Genomic DNA, 24374 nt, shown 5'->3' with positions numbered 1-24374 from the left:
GTCCAAACTTAGGAAGGCAGTTTAGACCTTGGAGATATGCACAAAGGTTCCATTCGAGAGAGCCAGGTGCAGGTACTTACACCCCCACAGAGAGTAGAATAGAGTCCAGCAGTGGACGATTATTGCTGTTCACAACAAGTAAACTAAGGAGTCGAGGCAAAATGGGACTGATAAATGAGAACCTAATAAGTTAAGCCAATTCTTAGTTGTTCCTGGTGCCAATCTTTTCTTTCAATAAAATGTAAAAATACTTACCACTTAATTTAAAAAAAATACTCACCACATTTCATGCATTAGTTAACATTTCCTGATCCTTAATATACATATATAGAACACCTGTGTAAGTATGTCATCGCCCTAAGTGTAGTACTAGTTCAAGTCTTAGGTTGACTGACCTGTCATTGGTATTTAATTTACGGCATCCTACTATTGGCAACATACAAATATCTCGTTTTGTTTCCAATGTAAAGGTCACCCAGATGGGAAGATGCAAGGTTTGTGTAGTCAGCAATTAGCACCTGTTTAATATTTAAACATGGTTTAAAAGGTCTATTATTAAATGCGCAAAGATTTTATTAGTTACTAGCTGTTGCCCGCTAGCTTTGCCTTGATAAGTTTTTTAGTGGGGATTCCGGGTTAAAAAGTACCTACTTAGGCAATATAAGCACACCACTGATCGTTCACTGCTGGGCTTAGTCCTTATCTCTATACTAACCCCCTTATTCTTAGAAATAGAAAAGTTAAAAATACAAATGAACAGTTTGCTCTTTGACAGAGAGGGACAAAACTGTTCAATAGCTAAAACGTTCTGTAACTTCTATGAATAAGGGGGTAAGTCTCTATAGGTTCAGCATAGTACGTATATTGTTTACCCTTTGGCTCCTCTAAACCTTATGTTTCTTACTTTGGCTGTAGTCAGCAGCTCCTGGCATTCAGTTAAGTACTATAAGTTACTTTTTAGTTAATTTCATTTCAACAACGATCCGTGCCAGGGTACCGGCAACACTCATCCAAACAGGAAACAATACTCATCCAAAACTAGAAGACAGCTGAAGAACGGTGGGTTTAAAAATGAGTACACAGATCCTCTTAAATGATTTTATTCAGAAACATTTATCACTGTGATGAGATGGTAGGTGGAAAATATGCATAATATTTACAAAATTATCTAAGAATAATAGGATGGTTCTAAGGAGAAAAGCTTCTATGATGTACAATTTTAATAAATAAGAAATTTCTTACAAACTGTCCTTATTCTGGCGCTACATGGGCTATTTTCACAAATCATTTTAATAGAATAGAACAATCTATATATTTTCAAAAGCTATGCCAATATCAAAACTGTATCATTAGCACTACGTCTTATCTAGTGGACAAAAAATGGACAAATTTTAGAGGACTTCAAATAGTAAAGGCCCGATTGGACAGACTAAAAGAATTTTGTTATCGCAAAATTTAGGACTTATTTCTAAAGTATATGAAAATGGACAGGCTATGTATGTATACTTACAAGGATAGCCATCGTCGACGGCTTGGCCTGTGGTATAGCAATGTCCTACATGCTTCACGCCCGAGACCGACCATCTTTCACAATCAGGGACGAATATCGGTTCATTCACAGACACAGACAATTCTCACCACCAACGTATTCCAAATACGACTGGGCGGATATTATAACTATAATTTATTTGTTATATTCACAAACACTAATTATAAATAAAATGACAATGTTAAATTCACCTTAAACCTAGATTACGAGAAAATCTTAAAATTACTAGGATCCAATCACAATTTACATTTACAACTAGAATCATTAAAAACTAAAATTAAAATCTTAATATTAAATTTAAATAAAAACAATAGTTGGTAAGTATTCCCAGTTTAACCACTAACGCAAAATGTGATGTTTAACTATTTACACTTAACTTCGGTATTATATTTATGTAGATGTTGGGTTAGTTGAAAAATATATAGTTAAGTATTTTTATATGTGTATGTTTTTGAGGCATGGTCCAAAAAAAGAGATCTATTTTGCAATTTAGTACAGAGTTAAAAAGAAAATAGGATGATATATTTAATATCTGCCATTATATAATAATATGTCACAGTGCATAATACATATAAAGGAATACCGATGCGTACAGAGAAACTAACTATTTATATAAGGACGCCAATGGTGATGGGCGGATAATTTGTTTAATCATTTCGAAAATGCACAAAGATTTCATTTATAATTCATATCTTCATAACCATAAGTACAACAGACCTCAGCTTAGGTACTGGCGTCAAAAGTTAAGTTAAATATGTGATGGCCATCGTACACATAATATTATTCGTCATTCATTTTAACCTATTATGTAATTGGTAACGATTTTGAAGGCACAAATTTTAAAATTAGCAGTGTCAAAGCGTTTTATAATTTGCACGAAATTCATCATTCTTAAAAGACGACTGCGTGGTTCGTATTTTTTGTTGACAATACTAAAATTAGGTACAACGTAAGCCTACAAAATCGCCTTCATTAACCAATTATGTTATTTAACATTAACCATTAGTGCCAATTTCTCCATAGTCGGTTTTCTAACCGACAGGGTTTATAAATTATACGTCATCTCCATATTATAAAATTCATGACAGATGTGTCAAAAGTCAACCACTACTCCCTGGTTTATGCTCTAACTATGGAGAAATTGGCACTTAGACTCAAGAGGGGTTTATGATATTAACCCCCTGCCATATATTATTATGGTTAACACAGGTTGGTATCTTGGTGTGACGTCACTGTGGTCATTTGGTCAAGCAAAGTGGAAGCTGAGATCTTAAAGTGGTTATAACTTTTGATTTCTCATAGTAAATAGGTACATTTTTATTAATTGATGTTATTTATGATTGTCTAAGACTGGGATTTACTATTATTAAAAAGATGGTATCGTTTTATATTTGACTAGGCATTCAATTCTATGAATTCCACTGGTTTTTTAAAGTAAGTAAATATGATATAGTTACTTATAAAAATTTTGATTACAAAAAACAATCTAACAAAAACATGAGGTAGGCTACCTACCTACCTACAGTAATAAAAATAATTTATGAGATCTAATACTTACGAAACCGTTACCAAAAATATGTAACAAAGATTTAGAATTTCCAAAAATGTTAATTTTACTGGGGACGACTACTGGATGGAAATAGTTTACAAAATGTTGTGTTTTACTTTTTTATAAGTTATTTTGCTATCAATAATCAACAGTTGAAGTTATTTCCTATCAATATACTTCAAATAGGTAGTGAAGTTGAAATTCCAGTAATTTGTGTGTCAAAACGTTTGAAGGTAAGCTACTCGTAATATTATTATTACCAACTACAAATTTCAATACGAATAAATCAGGAATAAAGTTATCATGAAACATTAGTTTTCCAGAAATCCTTCGTCAACAACTTAGCTATATCTAAAGCCGATTGTCTCCATACTTCGGCCACTTACAAACCGACACATACATAGTTTAACACTTTACAGTACAAATAGAATGAACGATCCACTGAAACACGGACGTACGTTAGCAATTAAATATGAACAGACAAAAAAATACTACAAAAATAACACGAATCGTAGTACCTCGTTACTGCTAGTTTGAATGTCTTATATCACTGCCGGGGCTGAGAGTGGGGCCGTGGTCCCACCGTGGGGCGCTGGGCGCGCGCGGGGCGTGGGGCGAGCGCGGGGCGCTAGGCGCGCGCGGGGCATGGGGCGACCGCGGGGCGTGGGGCGCGGGGGACCCGCCCCGCCGCCCCGCGTCCGCCGCGTCGGTGGGATGCCGCGCTACCTGCAACCAGAAACGCGAGAGGTTACACAACTTACACAACCTTAAAATGACATTAACATAATTATGTATAATATGCGGTAATCTGCATGATTAGGCGCCATTAAACCACGCAGCCGATCTCAGGACGAGCCGTCACGCGGCTCTAAATGCTCTACATCTTTCTTTACAAAGTCGGGAACTATACTGCGGGCGCGGGGTAATTGTCTGGATCTCCGTGCTACATGCATTCATACCGCGCCGGAGAAAGTCAAAAGGAATATTTCGCTTTCGTTGCTCAAAGAGGTAAAGATAAAAAATACCTGAATGATTCAATATAATTATTTAGGTACTAGTGTAGTAGTGTCCTCCTAGCCGAATTTCGACCACGGCGGCCAATCTCAATTGAGATCAGCCATCTACGCAGGAGCAGATTATAGTGCCCAAGTGTGTGCGCAGTACACAGGAGCACTCTCTGTTCCATCACTCTCATAGCCCAATGGGACGGATTGACCGACACGACTGGAGAGAGCTAGGCGCAGGACCGACTGCTTTACATGCCCATCCGACAGCATAGATCGTTTCACTGTTTCGGACATCAGGTGATCAGCCTTCTATGATTTTAGGAATTTAGGTATACTATTAGGTACATGAAGTTACTACAGTTAGTCTGAGGCCGTTTGCCCATAAGGCGAGCGGGGAGCACCAATGTTCTAGAATGTATCTGATGAAGATTCCATACGTTCGATAAAACAGTGCATCCAAATAGCTATATTCACACTGCACAAACTTATGCTAAAAATACCCACGTCAAGACATCATGGGTGGCTGCGAGGCACAAGTGTAACTAAGCACGTGGCAGCAGAAGATCATACGGACCATATAATTATTTCGACTTGATTTATTCCGAAAGTGTTTTGGCATACTTCCCTCTGGTGACAGGAGATACTTTATGCAAAGCTCACCACTTCACCAGCCCTCGTTTTTACAAAATCGTTCTTTGTCACCGTCACCGCGACGAAACCGCAAAAAAGACGTGAAGCTACACTTGAACCCAAGCCTACCTTAATCAATTGCAGAGTAGAGCCAAAACGGTATGAAAATGCGTCGCGTCGGTCGTCGGTCCCGGGGGCCTCCACTGGGGGTCACTTTAGCTTACGAAAAACTAAATTTTGGCGCTATGCTGCGCTAACCACGGCTATGTTTCATTTTATAATACATGTTCGTTTTTGTCAAGCTGCAGTGACCCTCCTGGGCCGCGTGCGTGGCAACAACGTTGCCTGACCGGGTCACGGATTCACGACAGTAAAGCGTTTACAAAGCGATTGTAAAAATACAAACTACTCTTCCTTTCCGCAGCCACAATGACTGTTCAGAAGTACATTAGCTGCTATTTTCAATAACTCTATGTATCGATTGCTGAAACATACTTTCATACGATTTTGACAGTATGCATCTTTTTACGTGTTATCGTATGATAGTAACTGTAAGCTATCGATAGAGAGAGCATTGAAACTGGCAGTAAGTAGTCCGGGTGTAGAATGCTACATGGCATTGCATATGGATCGTAATTTGGTAATCTAGGTTCTGTCTCAACAGATAACCTAGTACCATATTCATGCGAACTCAGTGTTACCATGACACGTTGAATTTTTTTTTTTTATATACATCGACGATCAACCGTCAGAATAGAAAGCAGAAACCAGTATACTACAGCAATGTACCTATTACGGATCGCTGAGTATCTCGGAATAAGGGTTCCGCAGGCAGTGGCAGCGCCCGCCTGTTGCCACGCACCCGCCGGCGCCGGGCCCACTCGACCAACAGCTTCAGAACAAGAAATTAAATAAATTATCTTTGTATTAACTAAATTAGGACGACCATTTTTTCGCACGCATATGGGCGTTGTTTCCCAGTTGTCATATTATGCAAATTCTGGACGACGTACTCGGGGTGAAATTAAATGTAATTGTCGACATCTTGACAGGTTAAATTTTTAACCTCAATCTTTGAATGTTTCGTTTACGCTTGTCGCGCATTTAACACGCGGTTACAAATTAACTCCCCTGGCGTTCAGTCATTGTAGCAACAACAAAAAAATCGTGATTGTTAGTGCAGTAGAATCAAGTCTACTATTTCGTGATGATGTTGCAGGATATGACCTGACAACTCAGCGTTTCAAAAGCGTTTTGAATTCATCCACGAAAGGAGAGAAGCAGCATTGTAAACGCAAAGTTAAAAGGAATTCTCCAAGGTAAAGGAAAGGAAAGTATCCAAGTTATCAGATAAGTTATCTTGTTTAGTTTATCCGCGTGATGCCGCGGGTCCGCGCAGGCCTCGTCCTCGACGTGGGCGTTTTTACACGAATTTCCTTCATACGACGACGCACAGCTCGCAGAGGGCCTCTCTCACTCCCAAACCAACATTCCACGCAGCTCAAACATAACTCTTATGCCGCACAAATTAAGGATTCCCCTCAGGTCCCACACGGTACCTCGGGAACTCTCCCACTAATTTAGTGAGTTACAAGACATGGCCCGAACCGATCATCGATAGAAAAAGGCAAGAATGAAGTTGTACCCGCTTCTTACTGACAGATGTGCCTTACGGAATTAAATTAGTCATCATTACTTGTCCATTTAATAAAGGTAGAGTGTCAAAAAGTTGTTCCTCATAAATATTTGTTAGTTATTAAATCACTTTATAACCGAGAGCAAGCGAGCCGCGACTCGTATGTTTAATTTACTCGCGGTGAAAAAGCAGTACAATTTATGCACGCCACTTACAACTGACTCCAGCAAGATAGGTCGCTGCCTGCCCCAACATAACGGTGGCAAGTGACAAGTCGTTGCCCCACAAACTACAGCATACTCGATACCTGTCGGCCATCATCATATTCCAATATACGCTAAAATTATTACACTTCATCGCACCTTATAATACAATCTGTCATTTTGGGAGCCGCTCACGCTGAATAAAAAAAAAACAATTAAAAACTTGTATAAGGAGGTTTAGGGCAGAGAGTCCAACGACCTGGGGATAGGTCAGGTCCAAGCGGCGAGGTCTAACCGGTCCGTTTAGTCCAGAAAAAAATACCAAGTGCATATTGGGCGCACCGGATAACGATTCCGTAGAGTTTTACTAAAATATACTTACTTATATCTAATGGTATATTTTAATATGGGTACTTATAACTCTTTATCAAATAATTTACACACTATCACCAATATTAATCATAATTATGTTGAGAGCGCAAATTATAACGTACTGAATAACGTACGGAATGGAATACTGCTAAATGCCGATTAATAAATCTACCCATTTTATCTTCAATGGGACACCAAATAATGGAGTTCTGCAGGGTCAAGTATCTTCGTGTGAAATTGTGGATTGTGAGATATTCAGAAATTATATTTCTTCCAATATACCCCTATAGTTCCAGATACATAGTTTGCTGCCAGCCACATTAAATTTACGCCCCTGTAGTTCCACATAGTCTGCTTCGAGTGACATTTATAAATGAAATAAAAAGCGAGCGTAATTCGGGAGTCATTTCTCTCAGTGTCCGGCGGAACCCTGAAAAAACATGCGGTTGCAAGTTGCAACAATGTTGCACACCGGTCGCCGCCACCGCCGCCGCCGCGCGGGAAATGACAACCTTCATTCAATTATGCGCCTTAAACCGGGACGCTGTCCTATTTCGGATTGCGGATTTAGTGAATCGGGAGGTTTCTGTTGCAATTAAGATCATTTTGCATTGGAGTTTAAATGCTACAGTTCAAATTCAAATAGGGAAAAAGTAGCGTAGTAACAGTGGCTTTCAGGGTCTCACTTTACCGCTGTAGGAGTTAATTGGTGTTTTTTTTTCCTAGGGTGGAAACCTGAAGACTTTTTACGTGCCTCTGCCTAGCAACTACCACTAGTCATCCACAGAATTAATGCTACACATTTGTCAATTCTGTCGCTTCTGAGTTGGACTTAATTTAACATCACACACAATGTTGATTGATAAGTGTTTATAATTGATCTGAATACCCAATTAACAGATCATCTGTCCACTGCGACTGAAGCCCGGTGGCCGGTCCAAGCCGGGAGTCGAACCGGCCGCAGTAATTGTGCAATTTGTGCACATTTTTAAACTTTAATAAAAATAGCTTCGAGTGCAATGACTGCTCAAGAATAGTAAGAAAAAAATATTCTTTCATATAGTAAGTAACAGTTAAAGTCGAACTCCAATCGTACCGGCTAATTGCACAGATACAAAATTATGCGACAAAAAAGCGAGTTTTAATTCAAAACCGCCTCTACAGTGTAGTAGGTGGATAGTAGCGGTACCGTGACTGTGTCTACAACCTACCATTAGCAGGTACTGGAGGGCTGTTATTTCTTAAGGAAATAGGAAGTTTACAAGAGCAGTCCAGTCAAGCTATAGGTGGGTTTAATACAATAAGATAGAGTCTTGGATAGTGCAGATCTGAAATAGTTCGTAAAGCTAGTGCGATCCTCCAGGTTTAGTCTGTTTACATACATGAAAAATGCCTTCTTACATATCTGTCCTATGTTTTAATGATAGCCTCCACTTATCACTTCATCCTCCTGCATAAAAGTTGTCTCTAGAAGTGAGGAAATCGCGACGATACTATCGTTCGTCATGTCACGTATAATCTCATAGAAATATAACTATAATAAAAGTCTCATAGAAAGTGTCTCTACACGGCGATATTATAGCCGAGTATCGACAGAGGATCTAGTACAGGTTTGTTAGATTGTCGGAAACTATGAAAGTTTACGTTTTCTCTCATACGAAGTGGGTCCACTAGCGGAAACTATCATGCAACTTTTGACAGATAATGTATGCAGATGACAGAAGAAAACGTAAACTTTTTTAGTTTCCAAAAATAGCAAAACCTGTACTAGACGTAAACACGAGAAACGTCAACTCGTCGCGATTCTCTCGCCTGTGGAGACGGCCTTTAAGGGTGTCACTGCTGCATAGCAACATAAGGAAACGGTGTAAAAACAAAAATAAACCTGTAATACTTATGGATGCAATAAACTGAATATTGAGTATAAGGAACAACCGTGACGTAGATAACGGACGGTACCGTCATATCCAGTTCATGAAACTCTTGGGTCTGGGGTCACTGTAGCTTACGGAATGAAAGCTAAAAAAATTAAAATATTGATTACATTATGTGTACAAAATGTTGTTAAATAAAAACAAAGGACTTAGTAACCGTTTCCGGTAGACCAATTGAGGACATGCAACTCAAGTACCTACATGATTTAGACGATACTATTAATAATATTATGAAAAGTATATTTAAGTAATCATAAATTCATAAATTTAAGTATTCGTAAATTCTTCTATGAAGTAAAAGCACCAGAGTTGCTTCCAAGATATAATTTTAGCTCTTTCTTAAACAGTGTTTCGTCCATTAATTGTTGAATTTGCAATGGTAGTGATAGATAATAGATATAAGCATAGAATAACAAGTACAGAACTCGTTATTCTATGATATAATGTCCTCCTAGCCGAATTTCGACTACGGCGGCCAATCTCATTAGAGATCAGCCATCTACGCAGGAGTAGATTATAGTGCCCAAGTGTGTGAACAGTACACAGGAGCACTCTCTGTGATATAAGACATGTGATAACTACTGGGAAGCATAAATTTCGGAGCTTTGCTGCGCTAATCCCAACTCTGTGCCGTTGCACTAAACATACCAATTGCATGAAAACTCTCTATCGTTTTTTGTATAGCTAGAGAAACCCTCCCGCCCCATAGGGTCCATGACCTACCTCCGGGTGTCACTGATAGGTCCACGACCTACGCTCAGTTCGACCACTGATAAAGAAACCCGAACGTAGGTCAGTGGACCCGAACCTCAACAACTTCTGCAAAGTACTTACAGGTTTTTGCGAAGTGGTTCTGGTAATGATAGCAATTAAGTCGCACAACTCTGAACTGAATAAATTTTATAATTATTATTTTTAAATTTTTCGAATACCAACCGACTTTTACCGTTTGGACATTTTCTCTAATTCGATATTGGTTATGTTATGGTAATGGTTTATTTTTACATAACAGGTACAAGTTCGGAAGTTATGTTCATTTAGGTACCTCTTTATCTATTTATTGTTTTTATGTACAATTGTTTAATTTGTAGGTAGAGTCCGAAAACGCTATCTTTGCAACAGGGCATCAAGTCTGCTATTGGTTATAAAAAATATCAATGCAGATATCCTATAGAGACTCAATAGAGACTCCATTGTGATTGGCCCAAAAACGGTAGTCCCTACGACTCACGGCCAGTCTCGATAAAATATAAATGCTATTGACACAGAGTGATCGTGACGTCATCTTGGCATATTATCAGTGTTGCCGCTTTTGTTAGAATTGTAAAGCCAGCATGCACGGATCGTCCGACTTGGGCTTAATTTGAAGATTTTTCACACTATTTATTTAAAAGTATAACTGTTTTATCTGATTCGATGCTTTTTAAAATCAATAAAAGACGTGTTATGGCATTTAAATATATTTTTCATATATTAAACTGGCTGTATAATTAAGACCATAGGCAAAAAAAAAACTCTATTGTCGTGTCGATTTGTTTGTTACACAGAGTAGGTAATATATATGGTTTTGTTTCTTATGTCAACTTTAACATTGTATCGTTTTGTTTTGTTTCGGTTTTCTCTGTTAGTTGTGGATAAAAAAACATACAGACGAATTCGTTCATTTCCCTGTTGAAAAGTGATCTCTTCGCGAAATTATCGCAAATATGGATTATTTATCGATGAATGTGCAGTTGTGCACGCTTTGAAAGCTGAATTAAGGAAAAGAGGCGCATAAATAAGCGGTCTCAAAGAGCACCTAATTCGGAGGTTAGTTTGTTTACTGTTTACAAACTTATTTTTTACCAAATGTATGCTTGTTTGCTTAGATAACAGTTATGTTTTTTCTTTTTACAGACACCAAGACTATGACCGTAACAGTAACTTGGTTGGAAACGTAGAGGACAGCATCATACAACAAAATGATTCAGTGTATACTGTTGAGTGGCCTTCAGAAACTTTGTATAGCAGTGTGAACACTAAAAATTAAACTCCAGATCTAGATATTGTCACCAATGAGTAACTACTTTGGAATTTATGCACAGTGTACGGTGGCCTGCGCCTAAAAGTATACAGGCGGAGTTTTTAAAATAGCGATCCCTGATGATGAAGGGACCAGCTACATCTGTTATAAATCCGGGGACGTGTTGTGTGTGATGTGTGTAGCAGTGGTGTTTATGTGGATGTGCTTGAGCAGCATGTGAGCTTGAGATCGCTATTTTAAAATCTCCGCCTGTATACTTTTAGGCGCAGGCCACCGTACATACCATCGCTCTTACGGTGAATGAAAACATCGTGATAAAACCTGCATATCTAGATTTTCGAACCCACAAACCTGCAGAGGACCAGCGTGGTAGGAAATGGTCCAAGCTTAGGAGTGGAGTTTAGACCTTAAGGCGATATGCACAAAGGCTCCATTCGAGTGAGCTAGGTGCAGGTACTGACACCCTCACAAATAATAGAATACTTAGTATACTATACTACCATTATTTAGTTTCAACTAACAACTCAACCAGCATTCATTGTGTGGATTACTAATGTGTTATATTTTTTGTATAGCAGTGTGTTTAAACGGAAAGGATAAATAAAAGTTAAATCAGTGTGTAACTCTTTTATTTTTATTGTATTTATTAAATGCCTAATCCATATTTACATTATGTTCTTTCTGAAATTGGTTATAATGATTATCACAAACACGAGATTGTCGGATAATAATTATTTCACAAGCCACTGTTTTAGAACAGTTTTATTACTTGGTAACATATGTCCTCCTTTTCTTTCCGAACATAACGGATCTGCACAACAATGCGGGATAGTAACTCGATATGATGATAGTTATTTTATAATTAATAAGCTTATAAGATTCAAGATTTTAAAACTTTATTGAGAACCTGCTCCTTTTTTCGGAGTATGTTAAAAATATGGCTAAGAGAATAATGCAATGAGTATCTGAAACGTATAATAAGTATACCTAAGTATTAGATAGTCTTCTACCATCCAGTTCAGAACAATTTTTTGCCAAATTATAGACGGCTCCAAACCTTCATAGATATACCATCTTTCCTGCGTTCTTTGGCTATCAGGGGAGTTAAATCCGCGGCAATCTCCTTCACCACATGCTTACTGAGGCGAAATGTCCTCACAAACTCCGAGTCCGGCAAACTCACGAGAGGATCGACATTCCGGCTCATGAAGGCGCGATTTCGACGCCGCTCCTTCAACTCCCGCCGACCTCTGTCCACTCTGTCTGCTAATATTAGCATTTCCCACCGCAAATTTAAATTATAATTCCGATCCATTATAACAACATCTGAATAATACGTGTATATTAGGTGTATCTGCTCAATGGCCTCAGAATGGTAATTTTTGACAGATAAACCGTAATGAAGCAACTGACGGAAACGTCAATAAATAGTGGACTACGCAAATTGTCACCCGAGAGACGATATCGGTGTGGCACTTGTCAGTGGACTAGCGTGTTGTTCAATGTATTATGAGTGGCTTCCATCCAACTTCCATCGAGCTGACACTATGGTCTTAAAAAATACAAGACTGCCAAATGTGTAATTTTGCGCTGTCGACATACAATCGACATACAATTATACTCTAATGCATTTAGTAGACTTGGGGCCCAGGTAAAAGATCGAATAGAGAGGTGTATTGCGCACTTCTACCATGGGAGGACCTCTGTTAGTTTATAAGAAGGAATAAATGTTTTGTTTGTTTGTGCTATGCTGTTCTTGGTGTCAAATAAATTTAATGTATTCTATTTTATTTAACTGTACGGAATTTTTTTTCTCTTTATATTATTACATTATTATAATATCTATATAGGCGATACGGCTCGCGCCCTATCACGTGAGTACAAATGTACAGCGAAAAGCGGGTGACTCTCCTGCGAGTCACCTCTGACTACCCCTTCGGGGATTACAGTCGTGAGCATATGTATGTATGTATAATATCAATGGTTGGCATTTGGTCCTGTTGCAAAGTTCCACTCGGACTCTGGGTAACTTATGAATTTCGGAAATCATAAAAGAATGTTCCCCGATCACGATTCCAATACGATCTCAAACAATTTAATCATTTTTGAGTTTTGGTTAAACCTTAATTCGTGACCGCCTCGTTATAGTGTAAAAGCGCACACTTGGCTTCTACAAATGAAATTACATATTATTATCTGCTCCTTGCAAAACCTTTTTAAATAGATAATAATACCTAATACGCTTTTTGTTGGTAAATGTTGAAAATAAAGATTTAAAACTTGCAATAACTGAGAGGCTAATAATGGTAATATATGACCAATTATGTTTAAAACCCAGTGAAGCAATATTTTACCCATACAGATCCGACTTTCATGACTCTACATATTGTATGCCAAGCCTACCCTGTGACCCATATGATTATGGCTATAAAGATGGAACAAATGAATAGTGACGCTCTCAGCAAATATCGAATATTCGGCGTCGCTCTCAGACAAATCCTAACTAATATTAAATGCGAAAGTAACTGTGCGAACTGTGTCTGTCTGTCTGTTTGTTACTCTTTCACGCCAAAACTACTGAAAGGATTTGAATGAAATTTGGTATACATATGGTCTAGACCCTGAGAAGGAATATAGGCTACTTTTTTATCCCGGATTCCCGGATTTTTAAGGCGAAGCGAAGCTCGCGGGAACAGCTTGTATCAAATATGGCGGGTGATCCAGATCCAATCTCATCTTATTGTTCGTGTCTAATGAATGATAATGTAATGAATGCCCTTAGACAAGTAAGTAATGACACACAGAAACTAAGTAATGTAGAGCTGAATATGGCTAATGTAGAGCAGAATATATGGAATGTAGATTAGAAACTAAGGAATGTAGAGCAGAATATATCGAATGTAGAGCAGAATATATCGAATGTAGAGCAGAACATATCGAATGTAGAGCAGAATATAGCCTATGTAGAGCTTATAATAACTAATGTAGAGCAGAATATATCGAATGTTGAGCAGAAAGTAAATAATGTAGAGCAGAATATATGGAATGTAGAGCAGAAACAAACTTATGTAGAGCAGAATATATCGAATGTAGAACTGAAAGTATCTAATGTAGAGCAGCATATATCGAATGTAGAGCAGAATATAGCTAATGTTGAAATTATTATAACTAATGTAGAGCAGAAAATAATGAATGTAGAGCAGAAACAAACGAATGTAAAGCAGAAACTATCTAATGTAGAGCTGAATATATCCAATGTAGAGCAGAAACTAACTTATGTAGAGCAGTGCAGCGATTACAAGATTTTCGAACCTCGAATCTAACGTTGCGTATCGTCAACTGTCACTGTCAAAATGTAAGGCAAATTTGTTAGTGCAAAAGTAACTACGTTGGCGCTGTTCTTTAACCATATGTTTGTGTAGTATCGTACAACGCTAGCGTATTGCCACGTTAGCCTGTGATAGGGGAATTAAGAATATTCTATATATCTAATGTAGAGATAATCCAACTAAATTAATGTAGTACAGGCTCCCGATTGCTTTGGCAACCATTTTCGGATTCAACTTTTATTGAATGTGTCACTAAACATTTTTGGTACAAAACACAAAAAAAATAAAAATTGGTACCTACCTACCTTTTTAGGGTTCCGTAGCCAAAATGGCAAAAACGGAACCCTTATAGTTTCGTCATGTCCGTCTGTCCGTCTGTCACAGCCGATTTACTCGGAAACTATAAGTACTACAGTGATGAAATTTGATGGGAATATGTGTTGTATGAACCGCTACAAAAATATGACACGAAATTGTAATTGCTGCTACGGAACCCTTTGTTCGCGCACAAAGGGTTCCGTAGCAGCAATTACAGTTAAATCAACCTATCTCAAAAACTATAAGAGATACTTTGATCAAACCAAAAATCGTTGAAAGAGTTAATTAGCATGCATCACCTCTATTTTTTTAGAATTTTATACCCCGTAGTTATAAAAATAGAGGGGGGGGGACATACTTTTTACGACTTTGAGAGCTGATTTCTCAAAAACCGTTCACTTTAAGAAAAATGTTTTTTAGAAAACTTTATATCATTTTAAAAGACCTTTCCATTGATACCCCACACGGGTATGTACATCGAAAAAAAAAAATTCATCCCCCAGTTACATGTATGGGGGGCCCCACCCCCAATTCTTTTTTTTACTATTTCGTGTCATATTTTTGTAGCGGTTCATACAACACATATTCCCATCAAATTTCATCACTGTAGTACTTATAGTTTCCGAGTAAATCGGCCCGACTCGCACTTGGCCGGTTTTTACATTATACATATGCTACCTACATAGGTGCATAGAACATGGATAAAATTTTTATTGCAAGGCATAAATTACATACTCACAAAATATGAAATGAATTATCTAAGTAAGTAATTACCTAAGTAACGAAATCGATACATATTTATGTTAAAGTTGACGGTCGAAGCACAGTAATTCAATTCCGAGGTATGCCTCGTTCCCGTTAAGCTGGCGAGCTGTACCGTGAAACCTTTGTGTGCATTTGCTTTGCACCTCCATGTACTTACAAAGTTTAATAACAATTCAATTGTAAAAATATCATAATACCTATTACATTTTAGCGAGTTCTAGTTAAAGAGTGCGTGGCCGAACCATATCCTCCTTTCAACGATTCACGATTTCGAACATCGGTGTAAAATATTAACTCGATAGTTTAGTGTACTATCTATATTTTTACGCATTGAAATCTATATATTACAAAAATAAATAATAATCTTCTGCAAGGGATGTAGGTACCATTTCTATTCGTAATGCTAATTGAGTCCCCTTTTATATTCTCTGTGGCCGAGCAAAGGAAACGCACACGAAACCTTTCCATCTAAACGTCACGTCGCAACCGAAATAGCGGCAGTAAACCTGCGGCCCCAGTCCCAGTTACGATGGCAATCTTAGCTTGAACGTACTATACCGTTTTATTTAGTTTTTATCGCAATTCGTATGCATAATTACATACTTTTGTTACAATCGTTTGATTGTAGAGGGGATACGCTGAAAGGTATTCTATCTACACCCAATCTTAATCTCTTATTCCCTCCATCCAAAGGTTGTCTGGCAGCGCTTTTAGTGATAAGACCTCCTTTTGTACCCTAATTAAGTTGCAATTTGTTAATCTTATTATTCTTTGTTGGTGTACAAATAATGTGTATTCTATCTATCTATTAAAGATGTAATATTATCTATAGCAATAGGGTATCAGCGCGGGAGGTGGTTTATTCCAGTAGCGAGATGTTTTATTCAAAAAGGTAGCAAGTAAGTAGATCTAGATATTCAGCAGGCAACCCTAGGCCAGGAAATAAAGTTTACTACATTTATTTATGCATTTCGAACTACAAATGATACTGTTAAGATAGATATTGAACGGGTGGATAGGTATCCTGGATTCTGTTTAAAGAAAAACGATTTACCTTCGAAGGAATTTTAAACCAAGGCGATACGGCATATCGGCATAAGGCATACGGACAAAAATAGACATAGATTTAAGGTCGACTTATATATGATAGTTTAAAGTTCCTTCATGCAACTTCGCCTTAATGTAATAAATAAGGGATCTGACCCCTTAGCATGAATTTTCATCGTGAACGTGACGTGAAATTTCTCGATGAATTTTGAAAGAAAATTTTAGTTCTACTACTGACCGCCAGGGGCGCTGTTCATATTTTCATACAAAATTACTCGATGAATTCTACTTCACGTTCACGATGAAAATTCATGCTAAGGGGTCTGATTAAATATAACAGGGTGTTAACTTGATTGCGTTGGAGCGGGAAATGGTAGATACAGCTGATGATACTGAACACGATAAGACATTAAAAAACGTATTTTATTTGCTTTAAGCTGACCAACATAAAACAGTTTTATTTAGTTCATTTTAAAATTTCATAGTCACCCTATTCATGTTTAGGTACGTTTGACAGAATGACCATGAACTTGAAAGCCAAGGTCAAGGCCAAAAAAATCAAAGCCAAGGTCAATAAAAAAGTATGCGTGCATCAGCACCACACTTGGAGCCACATCGTCAAGGTACCTACCGAGATTTTGGGTACTCAAAGTACCCAATCCATTGTAGACATTTCATTTTACTCCATAAGTATCACTTTATTGATACACAATAATTATCTTTTATGAATACAGAACAGTTTCATTTTATGCTTCATAACATAGGTCACACGTATTCACAGCACAGCACAACATAAAACGAGATGAGGAACAAGGCTTGGTAATCAAAAGATAGAATTGTAGGTACCTTTTCCCTTTTAGGTAATAATTGTAAAAAATGATTGTAAACAAGTAAACAACAATGACTGACTGACAGACTAGATCCACAGAGAAGGTAATGACTATCATAAATACTCGATGGTTATGATACGCGAGATTGTTATTATTCTACTGGTATTCGAAGTGAGGCCATAGGTACTTATTATGAGGATTTCCGTACTATTCGTCATCAAAGACGTCTCAATCGCAAGTACACAACACAAATCGAGATGAGCGAGTGTAAGTAAACCAATTCTCCATTGAAGTAGACCCTGTTATCATCCTGTTATGCATTGTGGTCTTTTATCTTTAGCTGCGTACAGACCGGCCAAACGAACGCCAACGAACGGGTTTTGTTGACCTTCGTTGCTCAATCTGCCCCTGTATTATGTATGATAAATGTCCATCGGTGGGCGTTCGTTGGGCCGGTCTGTACGCATCTTTAGGTAATAAAAGAAAAATAAAACGTGGTGAGTATCAAGGGTGAATACTAAACGCTTACCTTATTCTGAGTAAAAAGGTTTAATTATTGTTCTGAGCTCCTAGAAAGTCATAAATTATATTCTGTACGATCTATGAAACTTTATGCACATCAGCTGTTTAATTGTTGATTAGTATGTCATTAATCACCATGAATAATTTCAATTTTATTTAATAATTGTTATTACCTACTGTGTAATTAATTACAATCATAGTTACATCAAATAAATTATGAAAAGTTAAGTTGATAACAAATTTACAGTGTGTGTTCTCTTGCAATCGAATGTCTCATTGGTTATGTGTTTGTGTAGGGTGACCATGTTTTTGATTAAGGTAAAACTTTCCACTTTACTTTAGACTTTAAACATAAATATTCGAGATTCTGATGTTTTTTTTCTTAGAAACGTGCTTGGTTAGACTAATACTAACCCCCATTTCCCGCTCAAACGCATTCTAGTTAACACCCTGTATACCTAATAACTACGCTCATTTGTACTGTAACTCTATGTGAGATGGTAAAATTATATGGTTAGGTAACCACACTCGTGGGTTGCACGGAGGCTGCATAATTCACCTTCAGTACCTACACCACCATCAGACAAGAGTAAAGATATATCAACCGATATCAAATGACAAAAACTTCCCTCATAAGAAGACAGTGAATAAGATCGATGTTTACAGAATACTGAAACGTTTTATTCACATTGTAAATTGATCAATACAAATTGTTTAAACATCTGTTGCATTTTATTTTATTCATGTTTTTGTGTCGGCGGTCCTGTGGTTCCGTCAAACGGAGCACGTACAGAAAAAATACTTGGAAACAAGTGCCTATAGCAATAAGAATTTTTATAAAGTTTATTCGATATCCTTTATTGTAGAGGAAAGTTTATACATATATTGTTCGAAACCCAATTTTAACCACAAAGTTGGACGTTCTATACCTATGAATGGAACTTTTTTTTATTGAATAAAATTAAATGTGCGGTGAATGACACACTGCCCGCGCCCCTCGCTTCAGGCCGCGCCGCAGGGTTGTGGCTGCAAGTACCTATATGTTTTCAAGTTTGTTATACTTTTTTATTTTCTCAAGTGTAGAGTAACTAAAATAGAACATTTTACTGTCAGAAAAATTCATTTCGACAGCATAAATGTACCTTATTAATCTTAATTTATTATCATCGATTCTAAATAATCCAAAACTTTTAAAGAGCAAAAGCTAAGATCCAAATTCTTCCTCCGCTTAAAAGAGGCCGAAGCTTCTAAGAACTATATCTACATATCTAGTAGGTACATACAATTAATACATAGATAAACATATATCATAAATATAGATTTCCTACATAGTCTTTAAGAATTGCTTAAAAGACTTCTCGTACGAATACTCTACTTACCTATTGAGGTAATTATTTAAAATAGAATGTGTAATTAGCCTGAAGAAATCGACAACATTTTATAGTTTCACCACACGCAACAATGTTGCATTAAGTATATGTTAGTAAGTAATGCCAGTTTTTTTAATACAGTATAGTTTTCTTGGTCCAATTTAACAATTTGTTAGTGAACGTATTAAAATTAATTATTTGTAATCAATCTGCAATCAATTAATAGTTAACTGACTATACTTTAAATAGTAATGAATTAAAAACTCGCGTTTTTTCCCCTCGAAATTTCAAGACGTAATATTTTACAATCATTATGATGTAAGTTTTGTATATTTCAGTGACTTAATAACAGAGATAAAATTATTTCCTCTCGCAAACTATATCACTACCAATCACTTTCTCGACATCACCAAAGGTTAACTGGTAGAGAGTGCTACTAGCATTAAGTTCGCCTTTGTACAAGTTTGTAATAAATAATTTTATAAAAATAATATTGCATTGGTCACTTGGCTAAACAAAGAACCGTCGAAAACTCCAATTCCTTTACCGACCTTCTGAATTTTTACGACGACCCATAAATCAAACGCGTAATTTCGAAATACATTTTATATCTTTGTCAAAGACGCGTATTTACAAAATTAACATAAACGGCCGTTCAGTCCTACACTGAGTCACAGTTGTCAATCTAAGTTAGCTTCACGCATCCGTTTCAAAGAAACACTACTTTATTACCTTTTGCTTATTATTTTCGACACTAACATTTAAACTTTCTGATCACCTGTTAAATATCGGTTTGGAAACGAGAGATGAGATACGATTCAATGTGATTATTGGGAAGTTTTGGCCTTTAAATACGATGAAGTATATCTCATTACAAGTCTAAAACTACTTCTTCTACTTACAATGCCGGCGACAAACACTTTACTAGTCAAATAAGTATGTAATTGTCAGTTGCAGACTACTACAGCTACTTATTACACCAAATACGAAAGAGCAAGTTGAATGCAATGGAATACTTATCCTACTGCTAAAAGTTTGTTTATAGCCACGATCACGAAGATAATTTCACAGAGTACATGAGGTTTGCGTTTATTGACGTTTTGTAGGCAAATGCATTCTGTGCATATATCCTAATCAGTATATATGTCGCAGGCAACTGGTTTAATCTCCTGTTTGATTGAACCGCTAGCCCGTTCATTGGATGACGCTATTCAGTTGTATGACTAGGCCGAACGTTGATTGTACAAGCGTCACAAAACGTCCAACTAGTTAGCGGACTTAAAATCCGTCAGGTGGTGAATAAAACAAATATGGCGTCTAACAGCGAACAGCTGACACAAAAAGCACTTGTATTGTTATTTTTTGCAAATAAATTAGCTTTAAAGTGCGTTATTTATGTGGATTTACCTATTATTTCACCGCCGGCGGATAGTTTCAAAGAAAAAAATGTGCTGAAACTGGATAATTATGAACAACAATATCAAGGTACGTTTATTGTTATTGTTTAGTTAATTTGTGAGATGAGAGCTTTGTAACATAGTCTTTTTGTTGACTCTTGTCTGGTCATGTTCATCCTAACCAGACATTACAAAGTTGCTATAATATATCCCATTTAACGACTTCGCTGAATAACGTTCAGTCAAGACGTTGGACGTTACAGTCAACCACTTGACGAGTTGTTCATTAGTCATTCAACTGAGTAGTGTCATCCAATGAACGGGCTAGCGGTTCAATCAAACAGGAGATTAAACCAGATGACTGCGACATATATATTAGACTCTATGATCCTAATGTGACGTCATAGAAAGGACAAATTAAGGTTATTAGTTTTTATTGAATAATTTTAAAAATAGAGACCTAATTTAAAATCTGATGACCAGAAATTGTACTGGAAGCATATTCCTCGAAACGGTTTTAAGCATTTCATTCTTGTTCAGAAAGTTAGCATGGCCAATTTATTACTAAACAACTTAAGCTAATGGGGAAAACCATTATAACATTCGCGATTTTCAAAAACTAGTAAGTACAAAAGTTGTTCACTTTTTTCCACTATGATCAGTTAGGAATGTCATGTCAATCTTTTCTTTGTTAAAACGATTGTATCGTAAACGATCTTACTTCTTTACAGCTTAACGCGTATTAAAGTTTCGTATTTAATTTTTAAAAGTACTAATAGTTGTTGAGTCTTTATAGATATTTAACACGCGTGACCAACATGTGGAAACTATGTGACTCGAACATTATGATATACGTTTGTTCGTGTGTCGTTAAATAACAGGATTGCTTATAAATGATAAATCCTACTAGAGCAAGTACCTTGACGAATTTTTGTCGTAAATGTTGGTAAGTATTTTGTGTTAAACGTGATAATGTAATTTTTGACGCGGATGAATTATTATTTCATATTATTATTTCATAAAAGACATGCATTTATAGGTACACAGGTAGATGTATAGGTACGGTGGCCTGCGCCTAAAAGTATACAGGCGGAGTTTTTAAAATAGCGATCTCAAGCTCACATGCTGCTCAAGCACATCCACATAAACACCACTGCTACACACATCACACACAACACGTCCCCGGATTTATAACAGATGTAGCTGGACCCTTCATCATCAGGGATCGCTATTTTAAAAACTCCGCCTGTATACTTTTAGGCGCAGGCCACCGTACACAAAATGTGTAGAAAAGGGTAAGTAGCTCATACATTACATTACATTAAATCCAGCAGTATTTATAATTTTCAATAGGAGTAACTGTTGTTATTTTTACAATACGATTTGTACTTTGTTTTAAAACAATCAACAATAAGCAACTAGGTATTTCTTTCAGATTACATAATCTTCCTATAGTATTTCATTTAAGTACAGGCACAGTTAGTTCCTTAAGCATCTATTTTAGTATCGTATGCAGTAGCAGAGTTAGATCGTAAACTTCATAGATTGAAATATCAAAAGTAGAAAACATCCATTAATTTACATTTCCTTTTATAAAATACTTGGACTAATAAAATTCAGGATCATTAAATAATACTTCTTTCATGAATATGATCAACGCAACTATACACTGAAGACATTATAATTTCGTAACCCCATACAAAATAGTTTATGAGTTTGTAATCCTGTTTTTAATTCAAATGGTTTAGGGTGCGACCATGTTCACTATCTATCTCAGACAAAGTAACGTCAACAAAAATTATAGAAAAAAAAATATGTATTCTGTTTTTGTTACTGATCATACAAGCTTCTAGGGCGACAAAAAGAGTCAAGGAAACGAATACTAGAAAATAAATTTTGTAAGTATGAAATAATAAAGACTGTAAGTAGTTAGAATAATTTTTAGTTTCATTTAATACGTTGGTATTTGGTATGAATTAGTTATAAAAAACCAGCCGGAGGTAACTGTTTTGCCTACCATACAATGTACGTTCATATATTCAATTCAATACATTTAATATTATAGGTCCACTTGAATACTGTTGTGCATGAATTTGTTTACTTTAATACTGTTGCTCCCAATTTTAATATTTTATAGTCATTTTATTCATAAAAAAAACTTTGTAAACAGAGTATGGATGGACTGGCGACTGGACGGCGTAACTTTATGATTGTGACTTCATTAATGCTGTATTTTTTATTAACTTCGTGCTTATAATACAGGTGATAAAAGTTTTAAATGTATCTACGTGTCTCTTGTGGCATATTTGCGGAAAACTATGAATTTTATGTCTTGGTGTTTTTTTCATTAAATATCTTGGCCCAACTCTTATAAGTCTTACAAGCCATCTTACGGCCTATTGAGTAAGAGTGGAGACTCGTGGACTCAGGTGGAATTTCACCAAACGCTAAACGTATTTAGTAGCCTCTAGCCTGTCAAACGTTTGTCAGTTGGTACGGTCAGGTGCAGAGAAACCTGACCCCCCTCTCATAATAACAATGAGTTTCTGAGAGGGGTCAGGTCTTTGTACAAAATGTATTTAAAATTTGACTTAAATACTATTTTAAATACGTTTAGCGTTTGTAAAGTGACCCTCAGTCTTCGATTTTTTTATGTGGCAGCCGCACCGTAAGTCACCGAAACAATGTTTTGTTTTACAACCCGGGACCGCGACGCGCGTGACGGCGGCGTCAACAATCCTGCGCCCGCGTCGCCGCCGCCGCCGCCGCTGTGTCCACTTGGAACTTTGTTTATTTGTGCCGTTGAGGCCGGTTATACGTGTTGATAGCATCGTCGAAGTTTAAGTAACGCGACAAATTATGAGTTGATGACAAAAATATAAGTTGATGTGTTGATTATATGGTTTAACCCCTCACTCCCGAGAAATCAGAGACGATAAAAAAATCTATTGTGTCTGTTTTACTAATGGGTCACCGGGACGTAAGCGATTAAAGCTCTCGGCATCAGCCTATAATCGGCCACTTCTTGACATATGAGCCTGTCACAAGGACCAGTATTTCACTCTGACTTTCGAAATCTTCATACAGGGAGCCACTACTATCCGTATAAAGGTCGTCAGTCCAGCGGGTTAGAGGGCGTTAAAAAAAACGAATGCGAATGGTCAAAACCATTAGGAAGTAACAGATCAAACGTGAGTCTGATAAAGATACGCCTTCAGGCGAAACTTATATCTCCATTAGCCATTAACAAAAAAAAATAGAGGGACCACTGCCACTGGCTGCCTTTGTCTTAGTCAGTATCATCACTTCATCACTATCATAACATAATTGCTTTATTTATTTAAAATTACCGGGTAATTATTATGGATAAAGTGAGTCGTTTACCTATATCCATCATTTTTTTCTTCAAATTAATTCCTATATTTCATTATTAAGACATAATTATAGTATCCTCTACAATGTAGAGTCTACATAGTATGCCAACAGCTGCAGAGGGGTCACTCCATATGACAAAAACGAAATTTCGTAGCGCTGCTGCGCGAGCCACGTCTCTATCTCGTTGTATTTAACATGCCGATTGCACGACAGCTCTCGTCATTCGTTTTTCGTCAGTATAGAGTAACCCTCTAGTACTGTCACCGATCAGATCAGCTGCAGTCAAAACATAATAGGTGCTAAAAGTTATTTGTACGTGTTAGCTAAACTTGGGTGTCAGCTTTATGTGCTCTAAGGAGTATATACCGGCTAATGGGGCTATTCTGCTGCTTTACGGTGCTTTTATCTGTCAGTTCGATGTCTTGCCATCAAGTTTGTCGGCTACTGGTTATTAAAATAGTTACGCTACTTTGAGATTAGGACGCTATTGTGTAATAGTGGCTTCGTATGGGAAAGTG

The 24374-nt window shown here is 37.0% G+C and overlaps 1 protein-coding gene across 1 annotated transcript in view; it reads right to left on the bottom strand.

Annotated features, from left to right (window-relative positions):
- Nucleotides 1–3302: 3302 nt before the first annotated feature.
- LOC105385626 (protein doublesex) overlaps nt 3303–24374 on the bottom strand; it is a 109193-nt gene continuing 88121 nt past the window's right edge. Inside the window, exon 4 of the mRNA XM_038107517.2 lies at nt 3303–3824. The gene's annotated coding sequence lies outside the window, so the exon portion shown is untranslated. The remainder of the gene's footprint in view (nt 3825–24374) is intronic.

This window comes from Plutella xylostella, chromosome 25 (genome assembly GCF_932276165.1).
Source record: "Plutella xylostella chromosome 25, ilPluXylo3.1, whole genome shotgun sequence".
Classification (NCBI taxonomy): Eukaryota; Metazoa; Arthropoda; class Insecta; order Lepidoptera; family Plutellidae; genus Plutella; species Plutella xylostella.
The sequence above is the reverse complement of the archived record's forward strand: the minus strand, read 5'-3'. Positions and strand labels throughout refer to the sequence as shown.